Below are 19,663 nucleotides of genomic sequence, written 5' to 3'. Positions count from 1 at the left end.
GTGCACCTTGTTTTATATGTACTTCTCTTTAGCACTGTAACCTTCTTTAGACTATCAGTGGATAGTCTTTGTTCCCATTTTATATGACCTGAAACGCTAGTGTATAACTTTTGCACTTTTCTAATATCTGTTTAATTTAATTTTTTTATACAGCACATAGTCTGAAAATCTAGTAATCCAACATTATGTTGTTCCAGAGAGTGCCAGATTACCAGAAGTATTCCGCATGCATATTTTAAGAGCTCTAATTCTTTCCACCACACATATATTTTTTTTTATTCTTCGTTATAGCAAAAAAGCATCAATTCTACATTGGTGTCAGGGAATAATAGAAACAAATAAACAATACGCCAGTTTTGCAGCTTTCGTAGAATCTGTGCTCCCACTTACACAAGAAAAGACAGATTTGTCTTAGACTATTACTGTCTATTACTGCTGGAAGTCTGGGAGAAAGGTGGGAAGCACAGTATCCTGGCAATCTGCCTAAAGAGGAATCAATGAAACAAATTAATCCTTTGCAGGCTGCAATGACACAGTAATCCATCAACCCGAGCCGCCTTTATACACCAAATCAGAGAGCTGAGGAAAGAGCCCTAGGGGACATCACAGACAACAAGCTACACTAACACTGGGAAAATACTTGAGAATCAGTTTATTTAAAGAGGATGGATTTCAGTTGATTGCTTATCTCTTCAAATAAAGATTTTACTTCCATCATGAGCTGACCCTTGGAGGTATACATTTCAATGATCTCTTTTGGAGTCTGCAAACTTTTACATTCGTATATCTTTAATAGTTTAACAAATGACACCAGGAATCATGAAAAAAGTGTCAAGAGAAAGTATGCAAATATATTGAAAAACAATGGAGTGTATGCACTGTGTTTGAGATAAGTTTATTATAGATCTCTAACAACGTTCATACAGAAGCTATGTTAACATTTGTAGTGCTTAAAAGTAACATAAGTAAAAATTCTTGAATGAACAAAAAAGTATTATTGCATTGGCTGAATCTTAAAGAAGTATTCTCATCTTATAATGTTATGGCCTATCACTAGGATAGGCCATAACATCATGAGTGGTGAGAGTCTGACATCTGGGACCCCTGCTGGTCACAAGAATGAAGGGATTGAGGGTAGCCAGGAGCGCCGCTGTGCAGGGAACTGCAACACAGTCCTATTTAAGTGATTGGGGCTGTGTAGCTCACTGCAAAGCTAGTGGCCGGGAGCATCATTGAGCACAGAAATTCTGTAAAGTAGGAAGCAGAACTTCAATACTGCAGCTCCTTCCTTCTGAGGACCTTGGGGATTCCATCTGTCGTCTCCCCATTATCAGTAGGTGACGGCATCCTGTACTAAAGTAGGATAACCCCTTTAAAACATTCCGAAAGAAGTTCTATAATCCTGATGCAGTAAAGGATTTTGACACAGTAGAAGGCATTTTTCAGATAGCTTGTGACTGGATTTTCGAATCATATGATCATTTCACATCCATTCTTCAAACATATCGACTAGTCCTTCAGATGGACTAAAATAAATTCTGTAATTCAGATTAACATTAACAACTCTAAAAAGACATAACTCTCTAAAAAGATTGGTGGGAAACATTAGTGTAGGAAATTAAATATTATCTTTTATATTCTGACCTGTTCTTCAAAAGATAACAGCTGAAGTGTAAGTAGGTACTAACATAAAGTAAATGTAAGACATAAGCAGGGCATGCACTAGAGATTTTGGATGGGTAAAAAGGGCATGTTAGCACATTCACATCTTCATGACATAAATTAGCATTACAGATGTCAACCGAAGGCAGATACAGTTGAAAGAAAATGTAAGGAAACCCTTTGGAATTACCTGGATTACAAATAAAATGCGGTCTGAATGTCACAATTATAGATAAACACAATCTAACTAAACTAATAACACACAAACATTTATACTGACCATGTCTTTTAATAAGCACATTGAGTAAACATCCACAGTGCAGGGAGGAAAAGTTTGTGAACCTCTGTGTTACTGACTTCTATTTGTCAAAGGTGTTTTAAGTAAGATTGGAAGTGTGGGCTTCAAATGTGCATGGCCCATTAAGGAGGATCTGTCACTAGTTTATTAATTCCCTATCTCTTAACTAATCTAATAGATGCTATGAAGCTGACAACTACAGTGTGATTTTTTTTTTCAAAAAATTTATTATTTGCAAAGTTATGAGCATTTATTCTAACTATGCTAATTTGGCTATACTTGCCAAATGGGAGGTAACTCTTTCTTTTTCACTCTGGGCGGTGTAATGTTTTCTGTATGACGCTGTCCAATCAGCATACAGCTTCTCCCCCTTCCCTGCCCAGCAAAACAGCGTGACCATATAGTATACAGCTTCCATTCATGACTGTGTATTCAACTGGTGATACCTCTGGTTGTTTCACAGCTAGAACTGCGATCCTGGTGTCATATAAAGATAAGAATCTCATAATATGGCTCTTTGTAGCCTCAGACTTTCACACTGTGTGAAGCAGCTTCTTGGTATTAGGACAGCGTCAGAGGCTGTGATGTAGCTCCACCTCAGGAGAATCGCTGGTGTTTGCAAATTTAGAAAAAAGCTCATAACTTTTAAAATAATAAACGTTCTGGGACACAATTTTCACTAACATTATCAGTGTGACAGCGCCTATTAGATTAGCTAGGAGATAGGGCATTACTAAACTAGTGACAGATCCTCTTTAAATAAAAGCCCACATAGCCTAGTTACTGACAAATCTGTTCTTTTGAAGAGAGATTGTTTAGTGTGGACCATGCCTCGAGCTAAACATCTTTCCGAAGATCTCAGAAGACGTGTTATAGAGACACATGATTCTAGAAAAGTCTACAAAGGCATTGATACAGACCTGGTATACATCATTCCACAGTTAGACAAATTATCTGCAAATGGAAAAAAAAATCAAGACTGTTGATACTGTCCCTAGGAGTTGGTGTCCTGTTACGATTAATTGAAGAGAACAACGGGCAATCCTGAAAGAGGTGATAAGGAACCCAAAGGTAACAGCAAAAGATCTACTGAAGGCGATACACACTGCAAAACCTCTGTTCATGTCTCCCCTTTAAGAAAAACGCTGACCAAAAATGATGTTCATGGAAGAACACTACAATGGAGGTCACTGCTGTCCCACAAAAAACTTTGCAGTACGTCTCATGTTTTACCAGCACTACCTGAATGTTGCACAATACTTCTGGGAAAAGGTTCTATGGAAAGGTGAGACAAAAGGGGAACTTTTTAGCACAAACGCACAATACTATATTTGGAGGAAAAAGAACACTGCCCACAAACACCAAAACCTTAACCCAAACTGTGAAGCATGGTGGAGGGAGCATCATGGTTTAGGGCTGCTTTGCTGCCTCAGGGCCTGGACGTCTTGCGATCATTGAGGGAACAATGAGTTTGAAGGTGTATCAAAACATTTTACAGGAGAATGTACGGCCAGGATTTCATGACCTCAAGCTGAAGAGACATTGGGTGATGCAACAAGACAATGACACAAAGCACAAAAGTAAATCAAGTAAAGAATGGTAGAAAAAGAAGAAGATTTGTGTTTTGGAATGGCCAAGTCAGAGTCCTTACCTTAACCCTATCGAGATGCTGTGGCATGACCTGTAGAAGGCTGTGCACGCAAGATATCACAGAGATATCAATAAACTTAAACACATTTGCAGGGAGGAAAGGTTAAAAATTCCTCCTCAATGTTGTGCAAATCTTATTTGAAGTTATAGGAAACTTTGGTGGATTTGATTCCTGCTAAAGGGGATCTTTTCTGTAGGTTATTAAATTCAAGGGTTCACTTACTTTTCCTCCCTGCACTGTGGATGTTTATGACAGTATGAAGAAAGGGAGGAAACCTCCAGCTCACCGGTTCTGCGTCTCCGGATATCTCGCTCGGATCCCCGCAACGGCCCACGGTGTATGATGCAAAAAGAAAGGAAAGATGATCCAGCGTCGATAGAAGTTTTAAAAAGGAAGGATAGTTCCCACTTTTATTGGCAAAATCATTAAAAATTGAAGAGAAGACGCAGTCTCAAGGCAGGAGTAGTGAGGGTATATACCCTCACTACTCCTGCCTTGAGACTTCGTCTTCTCTTCAATTTTTAATGATTTTGCCAATAAAAGTGGGAACTATCCTTCCTTTTTAAAACTTCTATCGACGCTGGATCATCTTTCCTTTCTTTTTTGCACTGTGGATGTTTACTCAATGTGCTCAATGAAAGACATAAACAGTACAACTGTGTTTGTCTATAATTGTGACTTAGAGATCAATCAAACCACATTTTATTAGTAAGCAATGCAGAAATCCAGGTGATTTCAAAGGTTTTAGTTACCTTTTCTTGCAACTCTATCTGTGGAAGAGTTGATCTGCTGTGTTGTACTTTTTTGTCATTGTGGAGTGCAGTTCTTGGAAAATCGTTCATGCCAAACAACAAATCTGCATGCCATCAAAAGAAGCCCAGGCCACACATCAAGGCAGAGATCAATTGGCGATTTGTTGTTTTAACTTATTGAGTTGTTGTCCAAAACTACAAACTTCACAGTATAACCACGAGAAGTCGTTCAGAAAACAAAAATCACTACTGTATGGCCAGCTTTAGGCTTCCTGTACACATGGGGCACACACAGAGAGAGTGCACAGAGCCTGTACAGAAGCACACTGTCATATTCATACATGATCCAACAAAAAAAAATATGTAGGCCACTATATAAAAGGCTATGTAAACCTTCGAAAGTGATATTTTTTTTTAATAAAAATGTCAGTCATTGTTCTTGGTGCAACTTTCAAAGTAGTTTTACTTTGAAAAATTATTTTAACTTTTTGAGATACAGGTGCTCTGTATCCTGTATACAGAGCAGCTGTATGGTTCGCTGAATCCTGCACCCAGGGCCGGCCTTATGGGTGTGCGCTGCACCCTCCCAGCATGTAGAGGGCGCCACTGGGCTCTGTCAGCTGCTCTCAGTTACACACACGGAGTAATCAGGAGTTGAGGAGCAGCACAGAGGAGGAAGCTCCGACCCACAGCCCGTCCTGCAAGAAGCCTGTAAGCCTGTGGAGGAAGGAGTCTCTGTGTGTGTGTGTGTGTGTGTGTGTGTGTGTGTGTGTGTGTGTGTGTGTGTGTGTGTGTGTGTGTGTGTGTGTGTGTGTGTGTGTGTGTGTGTGTGTGTGTGCGTGCGTGTCTGGATGTGTTTATGTCTCCTTGTAAGTGTGTATGTTCAATATTAAAGTAGAACAGATAAATTGAAGATATCTGTGCTGCACCCTATATACTATGCTGCCCCTTATGTACTATGCTGCCTCTATATACTATGCTGCCCCTATATACTATGTTGGCCCTTATATATTATGCTCCCCTATATACTATGCTGCCCCTATATATTATGCTGCCCCGCTATATACTATGCTGCCCCTTATATACTATGCTGCCCCTATATACTATGCTGCCCCTATATACTATTCTGTCCCTTATATACTATGCTGCCCCTATATACTATGCTGCCCCTTATATACTATGCTGTCCCTTATATACTATGCTGCCCCTTATATACTATGATGCCCCTATATACTATGCTGCACCTTATAGACTATGCTGCCCCCTATATAATATGCTTCCCTTTATATAGTGAGGTATACTCTGCCCGGCTGCACCACGCATACCAGTACAAGACAACGGCGTATCTGCAAGAGTTGGAGGAGTCCGCTTGTGATGTAGAACAGCCAGGGGGATGTCAATCAAAATCTGGGGGGTGCCATTTAAATTTTTGCCTCAGGCAGCAGAAAAGCTAGAATCGGCCCTGACTATGCTGCCCCTATATAATATACTGCCCTTTATATACTATGCTGCCCCCTATATACTATGCTGTCCCCTATATACTATGTTGCCCCTTACATACCATACTGCCCCTTAAGGGAAACACCATATTTTCATATATGTAATCTATAAAACTTTAACCAATTCATGGCAATTAATTCTTGGAAATAATATAATTACAGTGTATCTCCAGTTCGGAGGTGCACTGCAGGATACATATTATATATATATATATATATATATATATATATATATATATATATATACATACACACATATATATGTGCCTCTGTGTGTGTTTATATGTGCATGTGTGGGTATAGTTGTCAGAGTGTGTTATCTGTGGTGTTACATAGGACTGCAGGTAACATCTATTACATTATCTATACTCGGAGAGTTATTACTGTGTTATCTGTGCTGTTACATAGGACTGCAGGTGAAATATACTACATTATCTGCACTGTGATTATATGTGCTTGTGTGGGTACATATGTGTCTTTGTGCTTGTATATATGTGGCTTTTATGTATTTGTATATGTTACTGTCTGTGTATTTATGTGCCGCTCTGTGTGTGTGTGTGTGTGTGTGTGTGTGTGTGTGTGTGTGTGTGTGTGTGTGTGTGTGTGTGTGTGTGTGTGTGTGTGTGTGTGTGTGTGTGTCTATATATTTACCTTTATGTGTGTGCATATTCCAGAATGTGTGTATACATATTTGCCTGTTTGTCTAAATATCTGCCTTTATGTATGTACAGTATATATGTACCAGTATGTGCGTGTCTATATATGTGGTTAATCTTTGGTTTGTGGCGGGCAGCAATAGAGAGTTCCGCACAGGGCGCCATCAAACCTATAGCCGGCCCTGCCTGTGCCTGTCAGATCCGCGGGGCTGACAAGTTCAGTGAAAGCGGGTCCTGCATGTCTCTGACACACAGGATCCACCTGTTATCTATCACCTCAAAGTTCATAACTTAGAGGTGATAGATTAAAGGTAGCTCTTGCGTTCTAGAGACATGCAGGACCCACTGACATTGAACCCGTTAGGTCCACGGGACTGACAGATTCAGGTTCATAGCGAAAGATACAGCTGCTCTGTATACAGGATACAGAGAAGCTGTATCTCAAAAAGTTAAAATAATTTTTAAGAAAAACTTATTTGAAGGTTGCACCAATCACACTGACTGACATTTTTATTAAAAGAAAATCACTTTCAAAGGTTTACATAGCCTTTAAATTAGAAACCGCGATACATGATATGTCTTTCCTGCTTTAGAAGAAAACTACCCAACATGAAGCCTTATTTTACCTGATCTTCAATTTGTTGATTTATTATTATTATTTCTGAGCTGTACTCCGTTACACAATGGATAAATAGGGCGGACTCAATAGTCTTTGTAGGGTCACAGCCTGTATTTTGGGCTGCATTTAAAATTTATGCTGCTGCATAGTGCATATAGTCCATATAATTAAAAAAAAAAAAAAAAAACACTGCATTATAATCACAGCCCTTACTATAATATGAAATACAGATTTATTTAAAGAAAAACCTCAGGGCTACCTTATGAGAACAGCAGTTACATTTTAAAAATGGCACCCATAGTACACACGATCTTCAGTTAATTAGACAAATTTACCTGATGGTGAACATGTCTTAGAACACAGAAAGACATCATGGCGTGAAAAGTGATAATAATGAGCCCCCAGGAGTCAAAGTGTTTTCTTCTGTGACTATATCCTCAATATTAATCTTGAGTACCATGGTTTATAGTAATTTATTTGTTAAAAGGTTAATTTTGCATGATAATCTTTTTTCTGGCCATACACATTAGATAGCTATCATCCAACCTCCCCATAAATATGCACTTTCAGCTCAATTATGTTCATTTCAATGGGAAGAGGGGGATAAGCCACTGCCAGACACTTTCAACAGCTGTCTGCCAAACGCTCGCTTGATCGACAGCTATATCTCTCAACCCCCCCATACACGTTCGGTGCAACCAAGAGTGCATGTTTTCTCAATGGAGAGAGCGAGATAAGCCACTACCAGACACCTCTGGCAATGGCTTATCTCCTCTGAAAATAAGATTTTGGGCATGTTGAAATTCTGATCGTATAGTTTTTAAAAAAGTAAAATATTTTTGTTGTCTGCAGCACAACTCCCTGACTAAAAAGGGAGATGCGCTGCCGACATGATAATAATGTATGGGGACGAGCGATCGGAGTAACGCCCGCTCATCCCCATGCATAGCGCCTTGTGACAGGAGCAGACGATCGCCGATCCACAATGTCTCGTTGATCGGCACTCGCTGCATCGGCAAAAATATTCCGGTGTAATAGGGGCTTATCTCCTGTAATAATAATGGACCCTTATTTTTCGCCAACATTTGCAATTGGGGACTGATAGATTAATATAAGTATTTACGGTACACTATTATCTAAAGTAAATACATGCATATCAGTTACCATTTACGGCTCATTCACAAATATCAGCTCTATAGTCTCTATCTTATTTTTTTTATACATAATGCTTCCTTCTTCGTCCTCCTCTGATCAATTCTTACTTTTTTTGTTTAGAAAATGCTTTAGAGAAGGAGCTCACAAGCGAAAGGTTTCTATCTTCCTGCTGCTAAGACAAGTTTCAGTTTTTAAAAAAATAACTAAAAAAATAAGCCTTTACATAGTTACCAAGAAATCCCTATTGTTTGGTCATATTGTCCTATATTAAATGACCAATACAGAGTAACACACAGGAAAATAAATCTTTGTTTTCCGAGATCAAAAAAACATTCGACTGTTAATTGCATTTTTATAATATACTATTGATGCACTACATGGAATTTGTCTTAAATGGGGTATTTAACTGGGTTTTTTTATGCAAACTTCATTCCAATACTGATTTTCTTTACAATAAATATGTACTTTTTTTTTATTGGATGTACCATTTAAATATATCTGTGATGAATTTGATGATATCCATTATAGATATGGAAACAGTGTTGCACTATATTTCTTTCTTTATCAATGTGCCAGTAGCAAAGGATGTTTTGATGCACTGCTTTTATTTCAATCGGTGAGATTTTCACAGATATCCTTTAATAAAATCACATGTAGGAAAACCGTTTTGTGTGAAAGGAGCCAATAGCAGGTCTTTTAGGACAATTGCTTCAAACAACTGCCTACGGCTAGGTGCAAACTTGGGTTGGCCTTGATCTAAATGTTAAAAAAGAAAAAAAACATCATGGCAGATCCCTTCAAAATTGTTCATGATGGAACTGATCAAGACTAATGTAAAGTGACCAATAACAATAAATAGAATCTGTAATGAAGGTTTGTCTTTTTATTTTTTGTGCTATATTAACAGAATAAAAACAATAACCAATATTTATCTATGCAATTGTGCCAGTGTGTGGCATGCAAGTCGCATTATTATTATTGTTTACAAAAAAGCTAATATAATGCATGCCACACCACAGTTAGGCTCTGTTCACATCTGCGTTGGGGTCCCGTTCTGACGTTGCCGTCGGAGCTTTCCGTCAGAATGGGACCCTGAACAGACACAAACTGACCCAAACAGAAACCAGAAGTTTCCGTTTCCATCACCATTGATTTCAATGGTGACGGATCCGGTGCCCATGGTTTCCGTTTGTCTCTGTTGTGCACCGGATCCGTCGTTTTGCCGGAAGCAATAGCATAGTTGATGTGAACAGAGCCATACATAGTCACTTAACTATGGCTCATATGGCAGCATTAATAGATATGCCCAATTTACTTCATTTATATATGGACTATACATGTAAGGCTAAATTCACACTATTTTTTTCGGTATGTTTTAATTTTGAAAAAAATTATCACGATGAATCCATCAATGGATCCTATTATATTTGCATTTCAATTCTACTTTGCAATATCAACTGATCCTCAGAGGTTTCAGCAGCCAGACGCACAGCAATAAGTTGATTGCCGGGGCAGATTCCATTTGTGAAGGAACGACCCACTTGGGACGACCCCTTTAAAGTATGAGACAAATGACAAAACTAATAAACATTTCTGCTCTGTCTTGGAACAGACCCATAGAGAAACACAATCCTGAAAAATAGGCAGAATGAATCAAAAGAAGGGGGATAAATGTAAATCTGACTGAAAGGGACAAGTTACATTTTCAGCAGCAGAATAACTAAGGACGACGAAAAGTCTTATAATTACTAGAACCGTGTGAAAGGGATTGTCGCATTATTGCATATCAGATTTATTGTAAAAATCACAAAAAATTAACAATGTTTGCCACTTATATGCTGCAAAAAAATAAATATCCAATGGGGTTAAAGAGGCTCTGTCACCACATTATAACTTGACCATCTCCTACATAATCTGATCGGCGCTATAATGTAGATAACAGCAGTGGTTTTTATTTAGAAAAACAATCTATTTTTACGACGTTAGGAGCGATTTTAGCTTTATTCTAATTAGTTTCTTAATGCCTAACTGGGCGTGTTTTTACTTTAGACCAAAAGGGCGTTGTACAGAGGAGTGTATGACGCTGACCAATCAGTGACCAATCAGCGTCATACACTTCTCCCCATTCATTTAGTCAGCGCATAGTGACACTGCGTTATTCGCTATTTGCTGTCTTAGGGTATGTTCACATGGCCTATTTTCAGACGTAATTCGGGCGTTTTACACCTCAAATTACGCCTGAAAAGACGGCTCCATTACACCTGCAAACATCTGCCCATTGCTTGCAATGGGTTTTACGATGTTCTGTTCAGACGAGGTGTAATTTTACGCGTCGCTCTCAAAAGACGGCGCGTAAAAAGACGCTCGCATCAAAGAAGTGAATGTCACTTCTTTGGACGTTTTTGGAGCCGTTTTTCATTGACTCCATTGAAAAATAGCTCCAATTACGTCCGTAATGGACTCCGCGAAAAACGCGAGTACTTGCAAAAATGTCTGAAATTTAGGAGCTGTTTTCGCCTGAAAACAGCTCTGTAATTTCAGACGTCATTTATTAAGACGTGTGAACATACCCTTATACTGACATATTTACGTTACTGATGTGTTTAGACCGTGAATAGACATTCTTTCCAGCCAGGACGGGATGTCTATTCACAATCCCGACACTTCGTTAACGTTTCTGTGGAACCTACAGCAGAGCAAGTGTAATCTCGCTGTAACCTGTCATTTACAGCGTGATCTCGCGAGATTACACTTGCTCTGCGGTAAGTACCACAGAAACGTTAATGAAGTGCAGGGATTGTGAATAGACATCCCGTCCTGGCTGGAAGGAATGTCTATTCACTGTCTAAACATTTCAGTAACATTAATATGTCAGTATAAGACAGCGCACACAGATCTAGCAGGATCCCTATGCGCTGACTAAATGAATGGAGAGAAGTGTATGACGCTGATTGGTCAGCGTCATACACTCCTCTGTACAACGCCCACTTGGTCTAAAGTAAAAACACGCCCAGTTGGGCATTAAGAAACAAATTAGCATAAAGCTAAAATCGCTCCTAACATGGTAAAAATAGATAGTTTTTCTAAATAAAAAGCACTGCTGTCACCTACAGTACAGCGCCCATCTCCTTATGTAGGACACTTATAATGTGGTGACAGAGCCTCTTTAAGACATTTACTTACATAGTATGGCGCCACCTGGTGTTCAAAGTGTATTGCAATGTACACATTCATCTAATGATCTGAGCGCTGGTAGACACACATGCTTAGTCACTCTCCACACAACTAGGTCTCTGCATAGTGATTCTCTGTGCACTGCAGAGCAGCCAATATAAATAGCTTTCTGCCCTGCTTGTCAGGAAAGGAGCAGAACCTCTGTAGTAGCATGTCAGTATAGCTGATTAGACTCCTGCATGGGAAGTAAGGGTAAGGCCACACGGTGCGGTCATGGTGCGTTTATGTTGCGTTTTTAAACTGCAGCATGTCATTTTTCAATAGAAGTCAATGGTGAAATGTTTGTTATGGACAGACTGCTGCTATTATATTACAATGTGTTTTTTGTGGAGTTACCTGCATCTTCATAATGTCCGACCGCATGCAGTTACTGACCGCGCTGCCAAAGTTGTTGCTGAACTGCTTGTGTTTTTTCTAACAGTTCTGCAATGCATTGTAATGAACTATAAACAGGAAGCACCTAACAAACTTCAACACGGATGAAAACTATGTCCATCAATTATTTCCTTTAAAAACGCAACAGAACTGCAGCATTACAGAGACAAATAACGCATGCAGTATACCGCATGCGGTTTTCAAACGCAACAAAACCGCGTCAACGACGCACCGTGTGACCTTACCCTTATGCTGCAGTTCTGTTGCGTTTTTAAAGGAAATAATTGATGGACATAGTTTTCACCCGTGTTGAAGTTCGTTAGGTGCTGCCTGTTTATAGTTCATTACAATGCATTGCAGAACTGTTAGCAAAAACGCAAGCAGTTCAGCAACAACTTTGGCAGCGCGGTCATTAACTGCATGCTGTCAGACATTATGAAGATGCAGGTAACTGCACAAATAACACATTGTAATATAATAGCAGCAGTCTGTCCATAACCAAAATTTCACCATTGACTTCTATTGAAAAATGACTTGCTGCAGTTTAAAAACGCAACATAAGCGCACCGTGACTGCACCGTGTGGCCTTACCCTTATGGTGGAGCTGAGTAAAATAGCTTTTAGTCAAACAAGCATTCAGCCGGCAGCTATTTGATTTATATGGTCAGCTTAAGACTTCCCGAGGGGCATATCTTTGGGACTTGCAGCTGTTGCAGTTGCACTCGAGCCCCTGTGCGTGAAGGGACTTGAGGGAGCACAAAAGGTTCTTCTGCCCGATATGAGATGATGAGTACTTTAAATGACATTTGATAGTTGGGGGACTCAGCTACAGGTTTTGCATAGTCACCTAGGATCTTTAAAGGCTATGTACACCTTTGAGTGCATTTATTTATTTTTTTCTAACAAATATCTTAGTGTGATTACTGTAACTTTGTAAATAGTTTAGATTAAAAATTCCTTTTACTTTTGGAGATACAGCTGTTCTGTATTCTCTATACAGAACAGCTGTACCGCTCATTTTACACTGAATCCGTCAGTCCCGCAGACCTGATGAGTACAGTGTCGGCGGGTCCTGCATGTCTGTGGGCTGACAGGATCCACCTGTAATCTATCACTTCTAAGTTATGACCTCAAATGTGATCGTTTACAGATGTATCCTGCGTGTCTCTGACACCGAACCCATCAGGTTGCGGGACTAACGGATTCAATGTAAGGGTATGTTTACACACACTATTTACGGACGTAATTCGGGCATTTTTGCCCCGAATTACGTCCGAAATAGCGGCTTCAAAGCGTCGGCAAACATCTGCCCATTCATTAGAATGGGTTTTACGATGTTCTGTGCAGACGGTCATTTTTTTTACGCCCCACTGTAAAAAGGCGGGGCGTAAAAAAAGACGCCCGCGTCAAAGAAGTGCCTGTCACGTCTTCAAAAGTAAATGGAGCCGTTTTCCATTGACTCCATGGAAAAACAGCTCCATTTACGTCCGTAATGGACGCAGCGAAAAGCACCTCAACATGCCATTACGGCTGAAATTACGGTGCTGTTTTCTCCTGAATAGAGAATAACGAACACCTGTATCTCCAAAAGTAAAACAAATTTTTAATAAAAACTATTTACAAAGTTACACTAATCAGCCTGACTAATCTATTTTTTTTTTTTTTTTTAAATGCCCTCAGAGGTGTACATAACCTTTAAGTTGAACCTCTAGGCTTTGCTGTTATGAGGTTATTTTCACACTTGTGAAGTTTTCCTAAAAATAAATACTTTTTACAGCTTTCATTCATATACATGCAACATCTGGTGACTGTGGTTTTTACACTGCAAAACACAAAGTGTGAACTTGTTCTTATTATATTTGGCTTTACATTCTCTCATAAATGTCTCTTGCCTGTATAAAGAATGTTTAGAAAGTTGGGGAATCTTTATTGCCATTTTTGACATTTATGGGATATCCACAGGATATAAGAATTTTTGTTTATAGATTTTCAGATGCATTCTCACTAATAGCACAACACTATGCGCACTTACCTGAGTTTCCTGATCTCATCCCCTTACTTCCATCCTTATTTAAAGCCTGCTAGAAGGCCCCTGCACACAGGAGACCCCAAAAATGATTAGACGGTCAGAAAAGACACTGTAATTATCCAGATGTACCTAAAATGACATAGAAGAGGAGAAGTTTCATTCGAATTCTTGCGCTTTTACATTGCATAAAAAACTTGACGTATAGTTCTTCTGAGTATCAGGCCAATTATGAACTAAACCAAAACATTTTATGTTCAGAGCTTTCAAAACTAAAGACAATGGGAGTCTTTGGATGTTAGTTTGATAAAATATGAAGTACTGCTTGCATGAAAGTTAAAGTTAGAACATATAGGTTTAGAAGGATTATTCTGGATACAGGCCTTTAAACTTTGGAATAAATACTGTAGTTTATCAAAATATTAATTAGAGGGAAGTTAGTTCAGAGAGAGATGGAAAGGCAGGAAAACTGAAGAATAATCAAAAATGAGATCCTGTGGAATGAAAACTAGAATGGTTAGAGCAAAACCTCTCAGCGCAACGGCCTGGGCTGGCAGCCTGTCATGTAGATTAAAGCAAATTCTGATTATGCAAGTTTTTTCATTCAAATAATTGGCCAGGTATTTAAATGGCATACAGGAAGCTGGTGGGTGGGGTGTAAGCTATGGTATGTGAAGGTATTAATAATTTGAGTATATGAGAGAGGTGAATTAGGACTTTTAGTGGATGAAATGACAATTCTGAGATCAAGTAAAGCCTGGTGATACTGTATATGAGAAGTCATCTTTGGTGGTGCTACACCGCGTTTCAGCAGTCCTAGAATACCTCTTCAGCAACTTTGTCTGTCTTATGTGCCAGGGTTGCTGGATAGCACAATGGTCCATTTCCTACTCCACTATCAATATCTACTCTATTCATACAGTACAATATGTATGGTAGTAATAAACACAGTCAGGAATTGTTATAGAAATATTTCAGCTATGTTTGAAACCATATCCAAAATCAAATAAACTAGAAAGCCCTATATAATATACAAGGAAGTAATAAGGAACTCCTTCATAAAAATGAATATAGGTTCTATTATTGTTTGTAAATTCTATTTATCACCTTTTTGTTGCAATGTGGGTAATAAAATAAGAATTCATTAGGTCAGGGAAATTTGGTGATGTTTTTGATGCTTTTCTTGTATTTAAAACCAGGAGCGGATACTTATCCTCCCTTTTCCTTATCTACGTACCTGCCATATTCTGCACATCATACAGTTGAGTCTCTTATCGGGATCACCCTTTACAAGCCCAAGCGGAGAAATGCTGCAACAGGCTCCCACATTATAAGAGAACCCTTTTAAGAATGTTCCTAACCTACATACATCTCAGGATGTGAAACAACTGTTAAAAATGTTACTATTATTTGCAAGCTAACCCTTTCCTCAGTAAACTTTATTATAAAGGCCTATTTCAGACATATTTTATTGTCTCTGCCTGGGTCTACTAATCCAATCTAACATCAACCACAAGATCTAGATGGATGTTCCAGCCCTAATACAGACCCTAAAATGCGGCTATTTTACCGCCCTCTGAAATAAGCTATAGTATTTATATCCTTGTCTAAGTAGATAAATAAACAAGACACTCATTTCCGGGTCCATATCTGTGAGGCTATGTTCACACGCTTAACAAAAAACGGCTGTAAAATACAGAGCTGTTTTCAAGGAAAAACAGCCTCTGATTTACAGACGTTTTTTATGCATCAAGCGGGTTTTTTTCTGCATTTTTTACAGCTGTTTTTGGAGCTGTTTTTCTATTGAGACAATGAAAAACAGCTCCAAAAAAAACGGCTCAAGAAGTGACATGCACTTCTTCTTTACGGGGCATTTTTTACGCGCCGTTATTACAAGCAGTCGCGTAAAAAAAATAACATCCCATGGGAACAAAACACAGTTTTTCCCATTGAAATCAATGGGCAGATGTTTGGAGGCGTTCAGCCCCCGTACTTTTAGCCGTTTTTCGGAGGTGTTTACGGCCTGAAAAACGGTTGAAAACAGGCCGTGTGAACATACCCTAAGATATATACATTTTATAATGTCTTGATAATTCTTATTAATCAAATGACAAACACATTATGCATTGGTAAATTTATTAATGAGTGGATTTATATTTTATGTAAGGCTGAAAATGTTTCTACTTGGTAAAAAAAAAAATGTTTGTTTTTTTCTTCTCTTTCTGTATTTGCTTTAGATGATCTAATTTCAGAAATAATATGATCAAAGCAGACATCAGAATGTTCTATGGTGTAAACTTTGAGTGTTATCTGTGATGTCAGTCACGGCACAGTCTTCCCTGGCATGCTGTTTAAGTAAAATTGATCAATTCTATTGGTTCCCGCTGCTAAGTGTGCTTGCCTGTGCTCTCCTGCTGAGCGACAAAGCAACTGCTTGAGCATTAGATCAGCCAGTGATCAGCAGCGCTGATAGGAAGTGATAAGGCAGTGAGCTGATTACTCTTGTACTGACGATCATTATGGTTATCTGAAAGCTACAACACTTTTCACCTTCACTTGCACAGCTGCTCCAAGTGCTTCCCTTAACTTGCCACTGAACCTGACATGGAGGCTTCGGAGCCAAGGGCTCTGATACATAAGATTATTCACTCATCATCTAAAAAAAAAAAAAAAAAAGCCTTTGATTGTTTGAGGCAAGAAAGATTAAAAAAGATTTTCATGACATTCTTAAAAGCTAAAGCCTTGCTACCTGCAAAAGCAAGAAAAATTAGCTGATGACTGCCTGACTTATTATTTATGTTTTTATACTGATAATAAAGTTCTATAGCAATAAATATTTAAAGAAAAAGTATTTAATTATTCCTTTTATTAATCATATTCTTAGTAATAGTGATGAATGATATTCATGGCCAAGATTATAAACCCATACACAATTCACCTAACTACTCATAAATAAACAAACTACAGGGAATATTCTGCTCCGTCATAAAAGCAGAACAAAAAAAAAAACTAAAGTAACAGATCCATCACATGACAGACACTAACGGCGTCCGACAGAACTCCTTGACTTTTATGGGTTTTGTCGTGTAGTTTATCAATTTACTGTAAGATATAGTATTTCTTCCGGCATTTTTGGCTGGTTCTTCCATGGAGGTGTGAACCTAGCCTAATACTAATATTTCAATATAAACTCTATGTGTACCCGTATCACTAAAGGTACTGATTAAAACCACTGTTGCCTCTGTATATTGTATAAAGGTTTTATATGTTTATTGATGTTTATTGATACTTTTCGACACTTACAAGCTGCAAATAAATGAAACAACAGTAAGATGTAACACTATCCATTTATATACTGCAGTGTTCCTTTACCATTGAAGATGTCAAGGTGTTGGCGAAAATGTCGGGGGACACGTGGTTGTGTTTTAATGAACTATAGCCTCTATTTTGGCAAGCAGCTTTAGGGCATGGCCAGACGTGGAGGATTTCCTCCGCAACTGTCCCCATCAATGCCGCACAGAATCTGCGTTGCAGATTCTGCGGCGGATCTGCCCAAAATGTGCAGTAAATTGATGCGGACTAGCTGCTGCGGACTGCGGGAAAAGTGCTTCCCTTCTCTATATCAGTGCAGGATAGAGAGAAGGGACAGCACTTTCCCTAGTGAAAGTAAACGAATTTCATACTTACCGGCCGTTGTCTTGGTGACGCGTCCCTCTTTCGCCATCCAGCCCGACCTCCCTGGATGACGCGGCAGTCCATGTGACCGCTGCAGCCTGTGATTGGCTGCAGCCGTCACTTAGACTGAAACGTCATCCTGGGAAGCCGGACTGGAGACAGAAGCAGGGAGTTCTCGGTAAGTATGAACTTCTATTTTTTTTACAGGTTGCTGTATATTGGGATCGGTAGTCACTATCCAGGGTGCAGAAACAGTTACTGCCGATCGCTTAACTCTTTCAGCACCCTGGACAGTGACTATTTACTGACGTCTCCTAGCAACGCTCCCGTAATTACGGGAGCCCCATTGACTTCCTCAGTCTGGCTGTAGACCTAGAAATACATAGGTCCAGCCAGAATGAAGAAATGTCATGTCAAAAAAGCAAGACGCATCCGCAGCACACATAACATGTGCATGACAGCTGCGGACTTCATTACGGAATTTAGAATCTCCATTGAAGTCAATGGAGAAATTCCGCCATGAGTCCGCAACCAGTCCGCCACAACTCCGCAACATCCCTTGCATGCTGCAGACACCAAATTCCGCTCCGCAGCCTATGCTCCGCAGCGGAATTTTACGCATCGTCTAAACGAACACTGCTAAATAAAAGTGGAAGTCAATGGAGAAACGGCTCCGCTGCGGATTAACGCTGCGGAGTGTCCGCTGCGGAATTCAAGAGGAATTCCGCCACGTGTGGCTTTGGCCTTAGGGTACTGCATTATCTAAAATAGTTTTCTTCTAAGCAATAGAGCATGATTCTGAAGTTATTCCAGTACAAGCTCACATATGTAAATAGTACGTAAAGGGACACATTTCATGTAGATCTACTGCTACATACATAATGGAATAAATCTGCAGCTGATTTTGACACTAGTCTATGATCCCCAGTTAATCCACAGCAAAATCCACTTTGTATTACATGCAGATTTTGTTGCATAAGGCCTCATTCTCACGAGCGTGAAACACATCCATGTGACGGCAATTAAAACAACGGCCATCACACGGACTCACGCGTTTCAATGGGGTTATTCATACTACCTTTGTTTCAACATGTCCTATTTTACTGCGTATCACGCACCCCTCCATAGACTGTAGTCTGTTGGGGATCCGTGACAACGCGTCCCCCACGGGTCCACCTCGGACGTGAAAAACTATAGTTTTTCACGTCTGAGGTGGGCTACGTTCGTGTGAAGGAGCCGTAACATGCTACTGATGTAATAGGATGTGGACATACCTGGCTGGATAGATTGTCTCAAGATACTGGTATTTTTCAATCTAGCACTGCTTACATCCAGTTCCAGTTTAGTCAGATACATCCTCTTCAATCTGAATCCCCAAGAGCATGTCAGTAAATATTGTGGTCTGCCGTCCTTTAAAGAACAAAAAGTTAAATGTATCCACTGAATTGCATTTGACATCTTGGTGTTACTGTATTAAATAGATTGACCAATTATGACAACTGTCTACGAGACCTATTAGCCCATATGGAGGTCATAAAGGAGGTCTCCTCCTCAAGTTCCCCCTCTGTTAGCCAGAGCAGAGAACAGCTGCAAATAGGGTATAACAGTAACTATTTACTACATGGTTAAAATTAAATATTGTGCATAAGCCAAGTAAGTACAGCTTTTATGTCCAAGTGGGTAGATGAGCAAATAGAATCATCAGAGATGCATGGAACTCAAAAAAAAACTTGGGATCAGATATGGAAGAACTTGCAAACCATATTTTACCCAAAAATTGATTTATATTCTTAGTGAGGTTGTCAAATAATCATTTCAGCATCTTAATGTTTCATGCATTGGAAACATTTTGAGACCACTGAACACAACTACTGAACACAAACTCACCAAGATTAGATTGTGTGATCCATTGGGACTGGGATTATACAATCTCTGTACAGCATTGCTGTTATATATTCCTCTCTCAAGTCCTGCCGTCCCCTGTTAACTGCAAATGAACAACGTGACTATAGGAAAGAACTGGCTAGGAAAAGAGTAAAATTTTGTTTATATCAATTGGAA

General features: G+C 39.3%; 1 long non-coding RNA gene across 6 annotated transcripts in view; it reads right to left on the bottom strand.

The window, feature by feature from the left end:
* The window catches only part of LOC142660634 (uncharacterized), an 89,216-nt gene that overhangs the window by 21,041 nt on the left and 48,512 nt on the right, over nucleotides 1-19,663 (bottom strand). For 3 of the 6 annotated variants that reach the window (XR_012850549.1, XR_012850548.1, XR_012850544.1), the window contains 5 exons: nucleotides 19,490-19,589; nucleotides 18,877-19,012; nucleotides 16,478-16,583; nucleotides 13,934-14,059; nucleotides 7,036-9,048 (listed from right to left, as the gene is read on the bottom strand). This is a non-coding gene — a long non-coding RNA (uncharacterized LOC142660634). The other 3 variants (XR_012850545.1, XR_012850547.1, XR_012850546.1) reach the window with 3 other exon arrangements.

The sequence above is a fragment of the Rhinoderma darwinii genome, chromosome 1, assembly GCF_050947455.1.
Source record: "Rhinoderma darwinii isolate aRhiDar2 chromosome 1, aRhiDar2.hap1, whole genome shotgun sequence".
Taxonomy (NCBI): Eukaryota; Metazoa; Chordata; class Amphibia; order Anura; family Rhinodermatidae; genus Rhinoderma; species Rhinoderma darwinii.
Note: the sequence above shows the minus strand (reverse complement) of the source record. Positions and strands in the feature narration are given on the sequence as shown.